General features: G+C 48.5%; 1 protein-coding gene across 4 annotated transcripts in view; it reads left to right on the forward strand.

Annotated features, from left to right (window-relative positions):
• LOC309526442 (nuclear receptor subfamily 1 group D member 1-like) overlaps positions 1-20,815 on the forward strand; it is a 55,955-nt gene that overhangs the window by 18,653 nt on the left and 16,487 nt on the right. The window lies entirely within an intron of this gene.

Raw genomic sequence — 20,815 nt, forward strand, 5'->3', positions numbered from 1 at the left:
GGCAGTCAAGGAATGAGAAAATTATTGCTGCAATGTGGGAAGTAGTTCTGATGCGTAAAATTACTACTTGCCTTCGAAATTTGTTTTGATAAAATAGCATGCATTTGACTCGCGGGAATGCCCCGGGATTCGTGCACCTCGGAAAACAAGCCCCGTGGCATTTGACTGGCAGGCTCTGAAAAACTGCAACTCATTTCTGTTTTGTCCTCGGCTGTTGTGCAAAAGGAGGGTGGAAATATTGCAGGTTTGGAGAGCTCCGTGTGTATGTGTGCAAATTGGATGGATCCAGCAGTCACCCCCGGGAGGTCTCTCTGGGATGTACTAGATGATGCGTGTGGAGACCTACCAAGTGGGAAGTTGGGTTTTAGGGGAACAGGGTTGCTGAAAGCGGGATGAGATGAGGTTAACCCAGGAAAATGGGCCAGTGTAAAGAGAGCCAGCTTTTTACATAGGAGAGATGAGTAAGCAGTGGCGTAGCATGGGGGGTGCAGGGGGGGCCGGCCGCACCGGGCGCAACATCTGGGGGTTAGGGGGCGCAAATCCACGGGTTAGGGGGCGCAAATTACTTGCCTTGCCCCGGGTGCTGACAACCCACGCTATGCCACTGTGAGTGCTGCTTTGCACAGAATCAGACCATCCAGCCCAGACTGGCAGGTCTCGGGTAAAGGTATTTCCTTCCCAGCTTGAATTCTCTTCCCCTGGTAGATGTTAAGGATGAGATCTTGGGATGTGTCCTCTTTTACTCAGAAAGCAATAATCATTCCATCACAGCAGAGAAGGCTGCCCAGCATAGAGTTCAGCATCCTGTGAAAACATCAACTTTTTTGTTTTAAAAAGGCAAGTTTCTAGTCCTTAATCAGTGCTTGGTGGCAGTAGTGGCAATGCTGGCTGAAATCTCAGATGCGATGGGGGGCGGTTGGGGGGGGGAAGAGATATCTAAGCAAGGCTTCCATGGACCAGGAGATGGGTCATGGTGACATGCGTAACTCTTTGCCTGTCCTCTTAACAGAAGCAGAATAAATTATGCCAGAAAAAAGCAGATAGATGCAAATTTATTTAATTTGCAGCGTTTACACAGGCTGCCTGGTTTTTTCTTGCATTGGCGCGGATTGAGCTTGCTGCAGAATTTTCATTTGTTTGTTTTAGTGAAGAAGATTACAAACAGAGCCAGGCTGGGCTATGTATCCTTATATTCATGCAAGAGTGCCTTCCATATGTGTGTGTGTGTGGGGGGGTTGTTTCTCCCATCTACTACAGATCTCTGGAATACGAAATAATTTTCACAAGGAATCCTCTACTGTGCAGTCTTTATGGGGGACACTGTGACCTGATTGCAGAGTTGCAGAGCCCTGGGTTGCCCCGTGTCTCCTCCCCCGCCCCTCATTCCTGCTAAATCATCTATAAGAAGCTTTTGGAGTGCAGTGTAGGGGAAGCGTTTCATAGCATTAAGAGTCCCACAGATCTCCTGTTAACCCCCAGAAGTTCCTTGGTGGCCACAGAGTGACGGACTTGGGTTCAAATCTCGCTGAGGAATAGAATGAACTCGGTGGCTGTGTGAAAGCCACACTTGCCTCTCAACCCAACTGACCTTGTCATTAGAATTGAATGGAGCAACACACATGCTGCCTTGAACTCCTTTGAGGAATAAATACTATTTTTTTGTATTTCATGCGCACTCGCATTAAAAGAACTTGGACGTTTCTAGTCCCAGGGATCATTAGGGCAGCAGTGCAAGAAGCAGGAGTGACATGTCACTGCTCTGGGGCCACTTCTGGGGAAATAGCATTAGAAGGGGTCAGCCCTACTGCAGTTTGGAGGTGTGCAGGGTGCCATCAGGTTGCATTTAAATTCCACCCTGAAGCTTAACATCACTGTGATGTCACTGCTGTGCCTTCTCCACTGGGGCAGTGCAGCATTCAGAAATTCTGGGACTGTTGTGACGTCACAATGGCCTCTTGAAGGTTTCCTTATTGTTCTAGGAGGCTACCGTGGTGATTCACGACAACACATGTTGACACTGTGCATTGTGCTACAATCTCTTGAGATGTCACTTTTCAGTTCTGGGTTAACATTGGGTTGGATGACTAACTTAAACCCCATTGATTTCAACCTCTGTGCATGACTAAGTCCATCCTGTTTGCCTTCTAGTGATAACAGCTCCTAATCTTTTATCAAGTGCCTACAGAAGTACAGTACGTGTGCAACTATTGGTACCCTTGGAGAGTTTGGTATTCCCTTCTAATAGGACCCATTTGGGAGCAGTGCCTCCCTCCTCCCCAGTGATTGATGGCTGCAGGAAACTCTCTCTCTCTCTCTCTCTCTCTCTCTCTCTCTCTCTCTGTCTCTGTCTCTCTCTCTCTAAGGCAGGGCTATCCAACTTCTGTATTGTGCGGGGTATTCTGCTTCTTCAAACAATGGGGCTGCAAGTGTATTTCATCACCAAAGCCTTCCTTGTAGTGGTCATATATTGTGATGGTCATAATAAAACTGGTTAAAAAGGTAAACGACCTCGACAGTTAAGTGCAGTTGCAAACAACTGGGGTTGCGGCGCTCATCTCGCTTTACTGGCCAAGGGAGCTGCCGTTTGTCCGCAGACAGTTTTTCCGGGTCATGTGGCCAGCATGACTAAGCCGCTTCTGGCAAACCAGAGCAGCGCATGGAAACGCCGTTTACCCTCCCGCTGGAGCGGTACCTATTTATCTACTTGCACTTTGACGTGCTTTCGAACTGCTAGGTTGGCAGGAGCTGGGATCAAAGAACAGGAGCTCACCCCATCAAGGGGATTCAAACCACCGACCTTTTGATCAGCAAGCCCAAGGCTCAGCGGTTTACACCACAGCTCCACCCGCATCCCAATAAAGCTGGTATCTCCTAGTAACTTTCACCTTAAAAATAATAATATTATGAAGCTCACTGTGACATAGCCGTGGTACAACATACAAAACCTAAACAGAGGGGGTGCCATTCCCCCCCCCATTATTTTTTTCCTTTTCTTTGTAACTGGGACAACTTTCTTCCTTAAACCCTATTCCTTAATTCAAAGTTGAATTTCCTCAAAGAACCAGTGGTGGAATCATAGAATCATAGAATCATAGAGTTGGAAGAGACCACAAGGGCCATCGAGTCCAACCCCCTGCCAAGCAGGAAACACCATCAGAGCACTCCTGACATATGGTTGTCAAGCCTCTGCTTAAAGACCTCCAAAGAAGGAGACTCCACCACACTCCTTGGCAGCAAATTCCACTGTCAAACAGCTCTTACTGTCAGGAAGTTCTTCCTAATGTTTAGGTGGAATCTTCTTTCTTGTAGTTTGGATCCATTGCTCCGTGTCCGCTTCTCTGGAGCAGCAGAAAACAACCTTTCTCCCTCCTCTATGTGACATCCTTTTATATATTTGAACATGGCTATCATATCACCCCTTAACCTCCTCTTCTCCAGGCTAAACATGCCCAGCTCCCTTAGCCGTTCCTCATAAGGCATCGTTTCCAGGCCTTTGACCATTTTGGTTGCCCTCTTCTGGACACGTTCCAGTTTGTCAGTGTCCTTCTTGAACTGTGGTGCCCAGAACTGGACACAGTACTCCAGGTGAGGTCTGACCAGAGCAGAATACAGTGGTACTATTACTTCCCTTGATCTAGATGCTATACTCCTATTGATGCAGCCCAGAATTGCATTGGCTTTTTTAGCTGCCGTGTCACACTGTTGGCTCATGTCAAGTTTGTGGTCAACCAAGACTCCTAGATCCTTTTCACATGTACTTCTCTCAAGCCAGGTGCCCCCCATCTTGTATTTGTGCCTCTCATTTTTTTTGCCCAAGTGCAATACTTTACATTTCTCCCTGTTAAAATTCATCTTGTTTGTTTTGGCCCAGTGCTCTAATCTGTCAAGGTTGTTTTGAAGTGTGGGCCACCAAGGCTCATTCTCCTCGCCTGCAAGGCCTTCAAGGTGTCCTGCGAGACTTTGGGCTGAGGGCTGAGTCCCTGAACCAGCATCCATCTGCCTAATCCGTCTGATGGGAGTGGCAGTCTTGACAGGTCCCTTGCCTGGAGGATCCTGGGTATACCTGCACGTGATTCCCACTTGCATGGTGCTCACCTGACGCCGCAGTCTCCTGACTTGAGTGCCGCAGGCCTTAACTGAACGTGCCCAAGGTTTTTTCCAGCTAATCACTGCTTGAGTAAGATTGCCAGGTGACTCATGGGCTGTTGAGGAGGAGGAGGAAGGTGTGCATGGATGTGCCTGCTTTCAGCACCCAGGTGTGCTGTTTTATCTCTTCAGTAGTTAAAAGATCTTGAGTGCTGGCATGGGCTGGGATAGGAGTGCCCCGCTTGCCAAATTTTCGGAGGCCGATTCCATTTACAAGGCTGAGATTCCTCTTCAAGGTTCATGTGAAGTTCAAGATTGCATTCCACCCCGTTCGGCCTGGGACGTCGCTGGTTTGGAACATTGCAGTGAGCTTGCTGAGCCCCAAAAGCATTAGGCTGCGGGTCAAAATGTGACCCAAAGAGTAGCCACTGTTGGTCAGAGCGGTCGAGACTTGGGTAGATGTGGCAGATCATCTGAGTTGGTTCAAAGCAGCCTCCGGCGTTTCCTCATGAAGGAAACTCTGCAGTGGTAGAATAAATCCTTAGTGGTCATTAGTGAGTCCCTGTCAGGGAAAAAGGCCGGATGTAAATAAATTATATCTATAATAAATAGAACAACAGTAATTTTAACATGTAAGCTACACCTGCTGAAATTCCTTCTCCTAAACTAATATTAAAGGTGCTGTGGTGAATGCGTTGCAGCTGGCCAGACAGAATGACACCTTGTGTATGCTATTCTGGAGGTTATTACTGTTATTATTATTAATCAGATTTCTATACCACCCTTCATCATAAGATCCCAGGGCGGTTCACAGAATAAAATACAGGATAAAAACAAGCACATAAGTAAAACGAAACAGCAAAACAATAAACCCTCACTTCCCACAGATACATTTAAAAGACTGCAGAATATTCGGACACCACCACCTTGAGCCAATTTGGATGGGGAGCGGGGGGGGGGCGTTAAGGTCTTGCACTGACAGGACTCAGTAGGTGAATCCCACTCATACATTTCTAACAATTTCCCCTTCCCCTCAAAGCCAGTTGTGGGGAACTTGACTGTAGCCAGGAGGTTTTCTATGCACTTGACAAGCCAGTTGTCTATGGGCCAAATTCTTCCCACGGGGTGCCAGTTGCCTACCACAGATTTGTCTGATAAGGGACAACTGGTGGCCGGATTCTCAGACCAGTAAGCAATTGTGTCTGTCCCTCAGTGGGGGTCCGCTTGGTTTTAATCAACAGACAATTTTTTGCTCACTGGAACAAGAAAAGTGCTTTAAAACTCAAGGGGGGCAGGAAATTAATTTGTGTTTTTTTGTATTGTATCTTGGCTAATGGCTATTCGGAAATATTTCATGTTTTAATTTCCAAAGGTGTGGATTTGGGGAGGGAGCATTGAGTTGTGAAATATACTTTGGGCCCCAGCCTGCAGGTCCCCTATGGCCCTCCAGATGTGGTTGGACTCTGAGTCCCATTATCCCTGGCCATTGGCTATGCTGCCTGGGGTTGATGGGAGTTGGAGTTCAACTGCGTCGGAAGGGCACCTGATGGGTTGGCCGAGGAGCTGGTCACCCATTGGTGAAATTTTGCCCCTTCTAACTAGAATATGTTGCAACAGTTAAAGGAGACACAAGTATGATTCATTGAGCCATATTCTCTCTCTGGCTGCCTGTCCGGCAACATACACACCATATATTTAAAACACATTGCTGCCCCAAAGAATGCTGGGAACTCTGCCCACCACAGAGCGACAATTTCCAGCGCCTTTGAGAAACCACAGCTCCAGGATTCTTGGGGAAAGTCAAGGGCTTTAAACGTATGGGGTATATGAGGCATTCTCACTTACTGTTTCTCTTTTGCACACGGCTGCAATTCCCCGCACTTCCTTATCTGTTGCCTAGAGCTCACCTTTGCACCAGGGCTTCCCCATTCACTTCAAAAGCGTTTATGTGCAAAACTGCCCTTGAAATTAGCGGAGGAGAAGCCCACTTGAACGGCAGGGCTTTATATCAGATCCCATCTGCCGAAGTTATTCCCCATGTGTGCATGTAGGCATTGCTTTCTGCATTTTTTTTTTTTTACTAGTGTTTCCAAACCTGTTTCATAAGCTGTGTTATTTTGGGCGTGCAGCCAACGATCTCCTGCTATGTTTGCACATCCTTGTCCGCTTATAGAAACACAGGGTGCAATAATCAGTGATCTCTGCACACAGCACTCATCTCACGATGAAAATTAGCCTGAGGCTGGCCCTTTGCCCACAGGCACCCATTCCCCTGGCACCCCAAAGATAACACATTCACAAGGAGCAGATTAGTCTAGACCCCGGGATTGTGAAACACAGCAAATACCCAGTGTGCATGTAGCAAAACAGTATGCACACTGCTTGCAGAAGCAGTAAACGACATTTAGCTTATGTGTGAATGGTAGGATCTGTGCCATTTAGGACACTGACCTTATTTTACAACTTTCCCTTGAATATAAGTATGTTCACCCTCCACCCACCCCATACTAATTGTACAGCCGCAGGTGGTACTGCAGTGGTAAGGATGATCAGAGGCAGTAGTGGATGGAGTTATTATTGTTGTTGTTGTTGTTATTGTTATTGCCACCCATCTGACTGGGTTATTCCAGCAACTCCGGGCAGCTTCCAACAAATTAAAACACAGTAAGACATCAAAAGATTAAAAACTTTACCAAGTTTGATTGTAGTGTCGACCTATGGTTCTCAAACTTTTTTCTCTAGGCCATATTAATTTCCTCCCCCTTCATAAGATTTTGTTAATGCTTTTTCATAATACAGTAAGATAAAATAAACCAAGCTAAATAAAAACAGAGAGAGAAAGAGAAGAAAAAAGCACAGAGTCCTCTCTCAAAGGTAGCTCTTAACCCACGTCATGCACAGAAAGTGGGGATCCCTCCCAAATCTCACCTGGAAGCTTCCCTTCCTTCCCACTGTCTCTCACCCTCAGAGATCTTCCCTGCCTTTCACCCAGGGCCCTTCCACCATCCATCCATCCATCCACCTCCCTCATGTATGTGTAATCCTTGGACACCAACAACAGTCCTGTCCCAACAATCCCCAGATGGTGGAGATGTCAGGTACTATCGTGGAGTCCAGGCATCTTCACTTGGTCGCAAATGGGCCAAAAGCCAGCTGCAAAATGGGCCGATCTATATGGCACCCCATATGGGATAATGGAAGGAGAGGCCCATGCTGCAAGCATGCTAAGGTCATGGCTCAGAGAACTGTGTGATCAACTTGTCATGCTTGGCACTTGCCCCCCTCTGTGTTTAGAGATGCCTCTTGATCAGACATGATGGTATTCGGTGAGAGACAAATGGGTAGACTCCCCCTCCTTTCTAGAGTGAAAACTGGAGGGTATTTTTTGGGTGCTTAATCTAGGTCAGTGGGGAAAAGCCTTAGAAATTGGGAAATATGGAGGTAGCTGTGTTGCAACTGTCAATTTCTGTGTTGGCGGAGGGGAATCAGGTGGTCCTGTTGGTGATTTACCAACCTCCCAATCTCCTGTGCTGAAGGGGCTTTGAATACCACAGAGGTATTCTTCTGGCTGGATAGGTGGTTGGTGTTTTGTTTTGTTTTTTGCACTCACAGCTTCCCCAAGAACCTTGGGAATTGTAGTTTGGCGCTGGTGCCGAGCGTTTGGATGTAGAGAGCCCCGGCCTACTTTACAGAACTACAGTTCCCACGGTTCCCTGGGAAAAGCTGGGCCATGACAGCTCAGCTACTTTAAGTCTGGGGATGCCTTAATTAGGCCACACATTCCAGCACTTTGGAAATAAGGTCATCTGTGTGTTTGTAATGCCAAGCACCTCTTCCTGAGGCTCTTCTTCTTTTTCTTCTTTAATTGGGTGTTTGTATTCATTTACTCTGTAATAGCCTCTCCGGCACTGGCTGGGAAAGAACGTGTTTGCAGTGCAATAGTTGAAAACAACAACAGCAACTTAAACATTGTTTAATAGCACATTGAGTCTCTCAGTGAATCCGACTTTTAAGGTAGCTGCAACTCAAGCACAACAAAGAACTTTTACTATCTGGGTGGGCAGTGAAAGGTAGATGGGGTGAAGGAGGGAAACAGTGTATAGTATCTGGGATATATTTGCAAGCATGCATTTATATATATCACCACTGCATACATCTCCTCTTTCTGCCCTCTTCCCTCATGTTTCCTATGTCTGGGAGATGGACATGAACCCTGTGTGTGCAACACAGAATGCATTTTAAAAACGAGCACATGGCCTCCAGCATCTTCCCAAAAGACAGAATAGAGACCAGGGACCGGCAGCAAAACGCAGGGATTCTCCTTGGTAAATAGGGGCAATGGTGTGATTGTTAGTTCAGCTATGCAGCAGGTCTGCCACAAATGCTGGGGTCTATATTTATGTCAAGGGACACGGGTGGCGCTGTGGGTTAAGCCACAGAACCTAGGACTTGCTGATCAGAAGGTCGGCGGTTCGAATCCCTGTGACGGGGGGAGCTCCCGTTGCTCGGTCCCTGCTTCTGCCAACCTAGCAGTTTGAAAGCACATCAAAGTGCAAGTAGATAAATAGGTAGCGCTCCGGCGGGAAGGTAAACGGTGTTTCTGTGCACTGTTCTGGTTTACCAGAAGCAGTTTAGTCATGCTGGCCACATGACCCGGAAGCTGTACGCCGGCTCCCTCAGCCAATAAAGCGAGATGAGCGCCGCAACCCCAGAATCATCTGCGACTGGACCTAATGGTCAGGGCTGTTACTATATTTATGTCAGTAGTTTGTGTCCTATCAATAGCCCCAGAAGAGAGGTGGAAAGAATCTTGGGGGGGGGAGCCCCCATTCATCAAACAGAAACAGACAACTTGGATAGGAAAACGTTTGCAAATTGGAAGGGGGGCTGCTTGCTTGTTCCTTGATTTGTCGAACAGCTTCCTTCCAGCTTCCAAAACCTCCGCTGCCCTTGGTATCGGTACCCATAGGCTGGGGGCTATTCACAAGCCCGCTTTGGTTTCCCGTCTCTTGCTTTGAGTCTGGGAGCTCCCCTGCTGAAGCCGTGCAGCTGGGGATGATGAACTCTGCAGCAAAAAGCTCCCCCTCCCGACTCACTCGGAGCTGCGCCACCTCACCCTGCCCTTTCTCCCGTTGCGGTGACTTTGACCTACTTCGCTGTCTGAAGGCAGCGGCAGCACTTTCACAGGTGCCAGAGAGGCTGAGATCAAACTTTAAAATGTATCACGGCAGGCAGGATGTGCTGGGCCAGGAGCGAAAGCAGACGCGGTCAGGGCGTGGTGGGGCCGCCGCCTATTTGATTGCAGAGCAACCTTTACCTTTGCAAGGGATGCTATTCCTTCCGTGAACCTTGCCAGGCGTTTGGAAACACCTTCACCGGGGTGGTAAACAAAGGAGCAAGGGGTGATCAGCAGGCTATCCTTTCTGATTCCTGTTACCTGTTGAACTGAGCCCTCCCATCTTGAACAAAAAACGTTTTCCCCCCTCCTGGAAAATTTCCAGCCCTGATCCAGAAGCAGTGAGGTCTGCTGAGCGAGACAGACTTGTTCAAGGCCACCAGTTCAAGTGCTAAAATTACACACAGGTACCTATGATATAAGGGACGCGGGTGGCGCTGTGGGTTAAACCACAGAGCCTAGGACTTGCCGATCAGAAGGTCGGCGGTTCAAGTCCCTGCAACGGGGTGAGCTCCCATTGCTCGGTCCCTGCTCCTGCCAACCTAGCAGTTTGAAAGCACGTCAAAAGTGCAAGTAGATAAATAGGTACCGCTCCGGCGGGAAGGTAAACGGTGTTTCCATGTGCTGCTCTGGTTCGCCAGAAGCGGCTTAGTCGTGCTGGCCACATGACCCGGAAGCTGGCCACATGACCCGGAAGCTCCCTCGGCCAATAAAGCGAGATGAGCGCCGCAACCCTAGAGTCGACCACGACTGGACCTAATGGCCAGGGGTCCCTTTACCTATGACATAGACCCAATGGCTTCGTCTTCTAAGGGGAACCTGCCCCCCCCCCAATATCTTATTGAACTCCAGCTCTCATCAGCCCCAGCCAGCATAGCCAGGGGTCACATAAGATGCAGCGAGATCCAGAGGGCCACAGATTTCCCAATGCTTGTTGTAGGCAAAACAGCTTTGGGGAGGTCCAATTTTCATGGGAGATGTGGGGAAGTATGAAGGAGGGATGCCTGCCACTTTCTGCTGCAGTCTCCTGCAGTTGCCTCTTGCCAATAGGGCTGGCCGAGGATGGGGGGCAGTTAATCACAAAAATAGAGGTTGGGGAAAGGTTACATAGCCCCCTCCTAAATTCGGTTTGCCCAGAAGCAGTCGCTGTCAGGATTGTATCAACAGAATAACGCGTGGCAGCTATGTGCTCTTTGTAATAATGTAGTTTTATCCCAAGGAGGGGACCCACATTTCAGTTTCCCAGGCCCCACATCCCATCCTTGGGCCGTTCCTGAACTCATTCTGAAACCAGGTCACTGGAGACAAAACAAAAGCGAAATGAAAAGCCCCCATTAACCCTGATGTAAATGGGCTTCTGGTGAACCCAGTTGCCTAGGCAGCTCACCACAAGCCGAGCTTGCCAGAAACTTTGGAGGAGCGGTGTGTGAAAATATCTCCCACTGTATATCATGGGACCGGTCAGAAAACAGGCTCCCCAGACGCATATTCAAACCAGGTTGGATTCTGTTCTCCCCAATTCCTCAGCTTGGTTTTAAAAACAAGCCCAAATATGTCTGTGTGATCTTGACCGTTTTTCCTTAGTCTTGACACTGGATCAGTGCGCCTGGCTGTTAACCAGAAGGTTGGTGGTTCGAGCCCACCCAGGGGCAGCTGTGGGCTGGATTCCTGCATTGCAGTGGGGCTGGACTAGATGACCCTCAGGGCCCCTTCCAACTCTGCAATGCTCTGATTCTATCATGGGGCTTTAGTTCAGCAGCAGTGCCCATGCTTGGCATGCAAAACACACCAGGTCCAATCCATCTATAGGTAGGCCTGGAAAAGACCCCAGTGTTTTAAGCCGGAGAGAGCTGTTGCCCAGTGCTCTGTAGCCAATCCTGAGCTACATGGACCAATGGACCGCTGTTATCAGGTGCCTGAAATCCCCAACTCCTTAAAACTGTGCAGAACAAACGCTACCATGCAGAGGAGAGGGGGCATCCCTTGTTTTTGCAACTTTGATCAGTCCTTTAGCAGGAAAAAAAAGCAAACATCGAATCCCTGGGAACCGAGATGCTTCTAAATATATCACTTGTGGGGTGGGGGCCTCTGGTAGTGTTTTGTCCCCTTAGCAATCCCCCCCCCCACATCTCAGTGAAGCAAACAAATACCCTTGTGATCACATTTGGTATCTTTATTTCCCAGGCTCTCTGCCTGTTCTGGGAGCGCTGCTGCAGTTCCAACAAGCCCACGGATGCACTCTTGATTTGTTTAACCTACTTAAAGCCAAAAAACCGAGCTGCTCTTTCCTCTCCCGCCCCTCCCTCCCCTGTTCCACTGATGAAGGAACGTGCAGGCAGATTAAAGCCTGCACGAGTAGCTAGTGTCTCCTGGCAGGCTTCAGCTAAGACCCTAGCTAGACTCGTGTTCCCTTTCTGGGTAATCTTATTTATTGACACATCACCATTTTGCAAGGGAAGCATCAGCCTCTTCTTCTCCAGAAGGACATCACTCGGAGACGAGGTGCACTGGGTGGGGAGGCCGGATGGGACCAGTTAGGTTCAATTTGGTACAGCTTCCATTCCAAGCTGTTGGCATGGACTCCACAAACAACTGATTTTTACTCTGAGGCTCTGTTTCCCCCAAAGACAGGGTCAAGTTGCATTCTCAGGTCAATACAAAGGGGTTTCTCTACTCCAAGGGAGCCCCTTGCTAGCGGCCTAAGATCCGTCTCTCTCTGTCACTGGTCTGTGGCCCTCCAGATGTTGGCGGACTCCAGATTCCATCAGCCCCAGCCAACTTGAGCAATGATGGGAGTCGTAGTCCTCCAACATCACGGTTTCCCCAGCCCTGTTCTATAACTTGCTTTTAATGGAACTGCTGTGACTTCATGCAAGTGGTTTCTGTGGATTGCTGATGTTCTTTAGAAGAGTCTGTTTTTTTGGGGAAAGGGGCAGGACTCCCCCCTTTTTGTAGTGTACCCCAGTGTCCAAAGGATGCTAGCATTGGAAGGGATGCATTTGACCTTTGCAGCAAGGTTACATCACAGCACGGTGTCCATTCTTTTCTGGCAACTGTTAGAAAGGGCTCCCTTAACGAGATACAACAAATGCAGACGTTCTTCCAATTTTGGCAACCCAAGTTTTAATCTGAGATATCAGATCCTTTGCTGGAAACTTTTTTGGCAAGCCTAACCAGACACATGATTTAGTTACTTACATTTGTTCTGAAAGTCTTGCTGATTTTTATCTTTATTTTGAACAATGATGGCTTTATATATATATTTCTTTGTGAGATTTATCTATATGCCACTTGGAGAACGTTTAGATCGAGCAGTTTATACATTTTCCTAAACACCTTTTTTTTTTTAATTGCCTGCCATCGGAGCAGCCCTGCTGTGAAGTAGGTCATTATAACCCCCATTTTATGGATATGGGAACTGAGGCTTAGATATAGTTTGCATGTTCTTGGCTGAGCAGAGATTTGAACACAGCTTGAAGCCATGTGCTATTGCCTGCCAAACGTGTCTTCTTTCATGTTATCAAAATGTGTTATCCTTAACACTGACTCCAGTTTAATAAAATAGATTTCTCTCTCTCTCTCCCCCCCCCCAGTTAATTTGCCAAACCCATTTAGATACTTGTGTTGGAATTCAGGGCAGGCCAGCATTAGAACCTCAAATTAGCCCCACATTTTGGCCCTTGAATTTGGAACCAGAAGTTTGCTATTAGAGATTGGCCGAGGAGGCTGCCTTTCCTATCGATCGGCTAAGCAAGCAAAACCCGACTCCCTTTTTCTTTCCTGTTGAGCTGCAGCCTTTAGTTAGATCCAGGTAGGTGTAAAATAATTCATGCAAAAGTCAACTTCAAAGTGATAGATTAGCCAGCCCAAAATAGGGTCATTGCTCATATCTGCAGAGGAAGGAGGGAAATCGGGTTTCACCGCTTAAAAAAAAAAAAAAGGAGGGGGGAAACAACAGCAGCTCCCTGGCCTAGATTCCGAAATACATCAGGACTGCCGCCAGCTGTTGACTGCTTCAAAGGCAGCGTGAATTTGCCTTACAGACATGCTCCAGAGCCACCCGGGAGCTGCTGAATTTGCCTTTGTCAGGTGAATTCAGGTCACCAGGTACAAGGCACTGCAACAGCAGCAGCCTTCAGTGCAGAGGCTCCAGAGGGTGCCTTGGGTCGAATTTCAGCGGCGCCCGGGAAGTGCAAACTGCCGCAGTTTCTTTTCCTGCTGTGACATGTTCAGTGTCGCAGCTGAGATCCATCCCCTGGTTTCTGGCTTGCTCGAGGTCCGAGGACTTGCCGGGTGCGGGCCGAGATGGCCTCTTCCCTGTGCGCTGGCCCCGCTGCAGAGAAACCAACTGCAGCGTCAGCAGGCAGGAGCAGCGTGGGCACTGTGGCGGTGCTGATGGATGAGGCAGCGCACAATGGCAGCCACTAATAATGCCATTCGGAGAGGAAGGGGTGTGCTTGACTGTTAGTGGAGGGTGTTTCTGTTGCCGATGGTGCCCATTTGGCTTACAAGGGGTTGGTGGTACAGTGGTACCTTGGGTTACAGACACTTCAGGTTACAGACTCCGCTAACCCAGAAATAGTACCTCGGGTTAAGAACTTTGCTTCAGGATGAGAACAGAAATCGCACGGCAGCGGCACAGCTGCAGGAGGTCCCATTAGCTAAAGTGGTGCTTCAGGTTAAGAACAGTTTCAGGTTAAGAACGGATCTCCAGAACAAATTAAGTTCTTAACCCGAGGTACCACTGTAGAGGGGAGCTGGCGGCTGCTGATGCAGAGGAGAGGCTTCTGCTCTCATTTCTCTGCCACTGACCTGCTCTATTGACCTTGTATGGCGTCATAATAATAATATTATTATTTATACCCCGCCCGTATAAAAACATAATCAAACATCAAAAGCTTCCCTGGGCCTCAGATTCTTCTCCCAGGCAGGCAAATGTTTGCATGGTTCCATGGATGCCAGAAAGACCCCTTCTCCCTTCCCTTCCCCCAATCTTCCAAAAACTGGCTAGAATGTGTTTTTTTTAATTACGGAATATCCAGCTCCTGCTCTCTGCCCATGCATACACAGTCAAAACAAGCTCAGAGCTGTTTTCGTGTCAAAAGTGCTCTGTCTCTTGACATCGCACACTCACAACTTGCCTGGAGATCTCAAAACGCCCTGCTCCAGATGTTACAGCATTGTGAAGTGCGTTGGGAATTACCTGCTGAGGTGAGAAAGATGCTCTATGGGTTGATAAGTGCTTCAAAACTAGGTAAAGCTTGCAGCCCATATTGCAATCTTGCAAAATATTGTTATTCAAGCCCTCCATTCTTCTTCAAAGGAAGCTACCTTGTACTAGGTCAAGAGTTTTTGTCTCATCCAGCCTGGTGTTTTCCACTCTGGCTTTCCAGGATCTCAGGCACAGAGAGTTCTTTCCCCATCACCTGCTGCTTCCTGATCTCCTTTTAAGCTAGAAATAACAAAAATTGTGCCAGAGACCTTTTGCATGCAAGAGGATATCCTGTGCCACTGAACTAATCCCTCTTCTTCAAGCTGTCAGGATCCATCACGTTTCAAGGGACTGCTGCCTTTTACGAAGAAGTAAATTCCATAGAGATCAATGGGTCTGATGCCTACATAAAGGTATATGATAGCCATCGTCAAAAAATCAAAAGGGCTGTCACATGGAAGATGGAGCAAGCTTGTTTTCTCCTGCTCTGGCAGGTAGGACGCAAATGTATTCTGGCTAAACACCAGGAAGAACATTCTGAGAGCAAGGGCAGTGGAATGGACTCTCTCGGGAGCTGGTGGACTCTCCTTCCTTGGAGGTTTTTAAGCAGAGGTTGGATGGCCATCTGTCATAGATGCTTTAGCTGAGATTCCTGAATTGCAGGGGGTTGGACTAGATGACCCTGGGGGTCCCTTCCAACTCTGCATTTTTATGATTCTATAGAGTGCAGAGGCAGCATCTGCAGTCCCACTTAGTACTGTTAGGGGTTGCACAATCCTTTTCTCCTACACCTGGCACAGTAGCCAGGAGGGTAGCATTTTATCAGTAGAAGCATATCCAAAAACAGGCACATGAATTGGAGCATCCGTCTTTGATTTGCTAGGCATCTTCTTGGAGGCTGGTGCAGGACCAGTGGTCAGGGATGATGGGAGATGTAGTCCAGCTGGAGACCCGAGTCTGGGGAAACCCTGATCTGGAGGGCAACAGATTTCCTACCCCTTCTGTAAATCAAGGGTAGCCAACATGGTGCCCCCCAAGTGTTGATCAACTCCCAACGTGGCTAAGTCAAGGATGATGGGAACTGTAGTTCCGACGATGTTAGGGGGAGCCACACTGCCTATCCCTGCTCTACATGGTCTTTGTATGTTTCCTGATCTTCCTTTTCTTTGAGCTGGATTGTTAAACGTTCCATTTTAGATTCCTGCCTGTACGATAATCTCGCTCAGCTGCAATTGCAGAACCACAGCGCGTTAAGTGGCTTCATTTTGTAACGATAGTAGCAAGGATGAAATAATAATAATGTGGATTTGGAACTAGCTGGGGCGCCACAATGTGGGCGGGGGGGATGTGAGTTTAGGTGTCTTTTAGCAGAGGCGAGTAAATAGGCTGAAATGATCCTATTCAGTGCTATTTTAAACTGGCGGCTGCCAACTTTCAGGGTGTTGTGAAAAGCCAAGATATAAATACAGATAATCCACAGTCTGCCCACCTTTGAAAGCAGTGGTTTTCAGTGTTTCAGGAAATACTTTGCAGACAGACTGATCTGTAAGGAACCCGTGTGTCACTGAGGATTCAGGGGCAATATTTTAGTGTGCTGCATCACCCTCGCTGGTGGCCCTGCATCAGAATGTGCCCTCTAGAGAACATGCCCATCACTTCTGCAGCATCTCTGCACATTGCAGTGAAAGATAAGCACCTGGCTTGTCTGCTGTTATTGATCTTCTCAGCAAGGAAATCCTCCTGATAAGGAGGTTCTCCAGAGCACAGTTTTCAGGCCGCTGTTTTAAAACAAAATAAGAGGCAGCGGAAAGTAGATTCATCAGTGCATGTGGTGGGGATGAAGGAACATGACAAGATGTCTCTCCAAACAAGTATTAAAAAAAGGTCATGCGAAAGCCACTTTTCTGCCGGTTTAATGAGGTGCCGTTTCTTACATTTAAAAAACCAGAGAAACACAGAAGTGGGAGTGCTAAATGGGTGTAGGACACAAGATGCAAGACAGACTGTGGTCAAGGGTTTGAAGGGGACTAAGACCAGCATCTTAAAAAGCAGAGACATCACCTTGCCAACAAAGGTTTTCCCAGTAGTGATGTATGGAAGTGAGAGCTGGACCATAAAGAAGGCTGATCGCCGAAGAATGGATGCTTTTGAATTATGGTGCTGGAGGAGACTCTTGAGAGTGCCGTGGACTGCAAGAAGATCAAACCTATCCATTCTGAAGGAAATCAGCCCTGAGTGCTCCCTGGAAGGACAGATCCTGAAGCTGAGGCTCCAATACTCATGAGAAGAGAAGACTCCCTGGAAAAGACCCTGATGTTGGGGAAGATGGAGGGCACAAGGAGAAGGGGACGACAGAGGACGAGATGGTTGGATAGTGTTCTCGAAGCTACCAGCATGAGTCTGACCAAACTGCGGGAGGCAGTGGAAGACAGAAGTGCCTGGCGTGCTCTGGTCCAGGGGGTCACAAAGAGTTGGACATGACTAAACAACTAAACAACAACAACAAGACCAGCAAATGGCAAGGCATACTGATCAGAAACAGTATGAGAGTTCTTGAGAAGCAGTTTGAGAGATTTCGGATTTGAGCTTATGCTTTGCACGCACAAGGTTTCAGATTCAGTCTCCAACATCTCCACACCAGGCTGGAAGATACCCCTCTCTGAAATCCTGGAGTGTTGCTGCCACCAGTGCAGGCAAATATTGAGCAAAATGGACCAATGGTCTGAACTCAGTATAAGACAGATTCCTGTATTCCTTGGTTTGTATACCCAGCCTCTTGCAGGTTAAGGATGCATCACCCAAGGGCCCTAAGACCCAGTTCTGGCACTGGTGCAGCCTGCAACAGCTACTTGTGTGATGTACACCTCGCTACCCAACCTGTATTTTGTCAGCCACTTACTTGCCCTAGTTAAGAAAATCGCTGTTTGTAGTCTGATCAAAAACAAGCCCATTCCTGTGGTCTTCGCTTCAAAAATTACAGCAACAGCAGCAAGTGCTGCAAAGCATATCCCAGTGTGTCATATACAAATCTGGCTCCAAAATTAAGCTTTGCACGGTTTCCAAAGTTCAGTGTGCACAAGCAAAATTCTCAGATGATTTCGCAAAATTCTCAGATGATTTCGCAAAGCTAGAAAGCCAAAATTGGGTAGAGAAAGCAGGTACTGGAGAGTGCTATACTTCTTAAATAGGTACATTGGAACAGTGTGGTGTACTGTTTCAAATCACACAATTTTTATAGAATCTATACCAAACTCTGTTATACTGTACTATATGTATTCGCATAAACCATCCTGAGAAGAGCTGACCTGGGTATCTAGAAGTAATGAGAAGGTAATGGGGCATAATGCAGACATCTGGACTTCTTTTTCCACTGCCGGAGGGAGAATGGGAGATTATAAATACTGGGAACGAGGAATCCTGGGTTCCATCACACCACCTGCCTATTCGTGTTGTATATTTGCAAAGGTGCGTTTTTTCATGGTGGGGAGAGATTTATTTAAACTTGTAGGAGTGATGGTGGCAGTCCCATTTTAACTGTCCTTGCAGCTGCAATCTGAGCTACCCAGATTTACGTATTGCACAACTCATATTTTTGCAGATTAACCTCTGCTGCACTTAGCATTTACCGAGAGAGGTCTGGTGCCTTAACTTGACCCAGGGGTCAGTAGGGCTTGGATCAGTAGGGCTCGGTGTGCCGTTTTCAGGCAAGAGACTCTCATTTTGGCTTCCGGAAAGCCCCCGTCCTCCTTTTCTGCAATCCTACGCATGGGGAAAGGGGCTGCTCTCATTCTTGCGGAGGGCGTTCTGCACATGCACAGATGATCTCTTCTCTAAAACCTGCTCCCTGCGGTCTGGTTGGGCGTGGCAATTCTCCTCCAGGAGCCAGCCGCGAACTTGTCCATGCGCTAACAAGGAAGGATCCGACCACCTCCGCAGCTCCCCTTCCTCTCGGATCGCGTCTCTCGCCGGCCTCCGCTTCCATGCAGGTGCATGCGCAACCCCCCCTTGCATGCAGGTGCATGCGCAACCCCTCCCCCGCTTGCATGCACGCTGCTGCATGCGCAAACATGCAATGCCACGGCTTGCATCGCGGGCGCCTCGCGTGCAGAGAGCCGCCTCCTGCTGTCGGGGAGGAGGATGAATGCCGCCCGAGCCATGTGAGCCGCGAGTCAGGTGTCTCCCCTCCCCGCCTTGGCGGCGCTCCAGCACGTTGCTTGTTCCTGACACTCGTTCCGCGGCAGCTAGAGGCGGACACGTGAGGCGCTGACCCGATTGGAGGCTCCGCTCCGCAGGGGAGGCGAAGCGGAGCTGGGAACCGGAGCCCCTCGGAGCTCTTCTCCGGCGGCGATTGGCAGGCGCTAAAAATAACAAGCGCTCGGGCTGCTGCTCGCTTGGCACAGATGCGCGGCGATCCCGGGGCAGTTCGGCCGCCCCATTTGCAAAGGCGGCAGGAAAAAAAGTCGCGGAGATGGGCATGGAAGCAAAATTATTTAAGGGTTTTTTTTTAGAGATAGAGAAGATAGGGAGAAGTTCATGACCATGGACGTAGCCAAGGGGGCCAGTTGACCCCCTAAATCAATCAAAATCAATACAATCAATCAAAATCAATACAAATTTGAGGTTCCTCCCCAGCAAAAGACTGCACCCCTAACCAAACACCTGGCTACGCCCATGGAGAGGTTGACATATTACAGTATTTTGGGGGGTTTCTGCTCCTAAACATGTATGCAGAGAGTTTTGAAGCGTAACCTGGCACCCAAGACTAGTGGGACAGGATTCAAATGGATGCCCAATTTCAGTGTGTCTTGGTGGAATCAAGGTGCCAACAGTTGTTTTCCACCAACTGTGCTTCTGATCAATGGGGCAATTCCACCGACCCCTGGATAACAACCCTTGAGGCCACTTCAGGTATCCAAAATAAGTGATAAAAATAAGTTCTGTGTGAGAGATGCATGCATCTCACTTCTGAACATATGGAGTCGCTGCTATGCTGAGTAAAGACCATTTTTCATCTAGCCCAGGGTTTCCCAAAGTTGGGTCTCCAGCTGGTTTTGGACTACAACACCCATCATCCCTAGCTGGCAGGTCCAGTGGTCAGGGATGATGGGACTTGTAGTCCAAAAACAGCTGGAGGCCCAAGTTTGATCTAGCCCAGGGGTCTGCAACCTTTAAGACAAAAAGAGCCACTTGGACCCGTTTCCGAAGAAAAAAAAACTGGGAGTCGCAAAACCATTGCGACATTTAAAACAAATATGGACGTCGGGACGGTGCGTGACTATCACACGCACCGCCCCCATGCGACGTCACAGCCAGTACAGCGCCCGCCACAGTGGGGAGTGTCAGGGCGCACAATGCGCCTCCTCCCCTCGCTAGTATCCGCCCCGGAGCCGCGGCAAAGGTGTAAAAGAGCCACATGCGGCTCCGGAGCCACGGGTTGCACACCCCTGATCTAGCCCAACACAATCTCTCCCATGACTGGCAGTGGCTCCCCCAAAGATTTCAGGCAAAAATCTTTCATGTTGCCTTTGCTGTCCTTCGGCTGGGCTTAACAAAAATCTGACCTGGAACATTCTGCTGTATGCAGAGTATGTGAACTTCCGCTGTAAAGGTAAAGGATCCCTGACAGTTAAGTCCGGTCACGGACGACTCTGGGGTTGTGGCGCTCATCTCGCTTTACAGACTGAGGGAGCCGACGTTTGTCCGCAGACAGTTTTTCCGAGTCATGTGGCCAGCATGACTAAGCTGCTTCTGGTGAAACCAGAGCAGCGCACAGAAATGCCGTTTACCTTCCCGCTGGAGTGGTACCTATTTATCTATTTGCACTTTGACGTGCTTTCGAACTGCTAGGTTGGCAGGAGCTCACCCCGTCGTGGGGATTCGAACCGCCGACCTTCCGATTGGCAAGCTGTAGGCTCAGTGGTTTAGACCACAGAGCCACTTCCACTGCACCTTTCCAATCAGGAGGGTGAGATTTGTTCCAACAAGGGGAGCACTTTCACCACATCGTCCTCGTCAGAATCCTCGCCCATATCCTCTCCCTCACACCCTCCACTGCCAAATTAATCCGGATTTACTATTTCTGCAGGGTTGTGTGTGTTTTTTCTTAAACTTATCGGATTTTCCGCAGAAACGGTAAATCCGGATTAAATGGGTGAATAATAATGGGGCGGCATTTTGATGAGGACGGTGTCATGTGGATGCTGCAAAGGAGGAGAAGCGTGATTTCACTTGCTCTGCTTCTCTTTGCAGCATATTTTGACCGTCCAGAAGAGGTCCTAAGGTGTTGAGGGGAAGAGAAACTGTTTGCCACTCTGATCCACAGAACCAGCAGTGATAGAAAA

Source organism: Podarcis vaucheri (genome assembly GCF_965113315.1).
Source record: "Podarcis vaucheri genome assembly, chromosome: 2".
NCBI classification, from domain to species: domain Eukaryota; kingdom Metazoa; phylum Chordata; class Lepidosauria; order Squamata; family Lacertidae; genus Podarcis; species Podarcis vaucheri.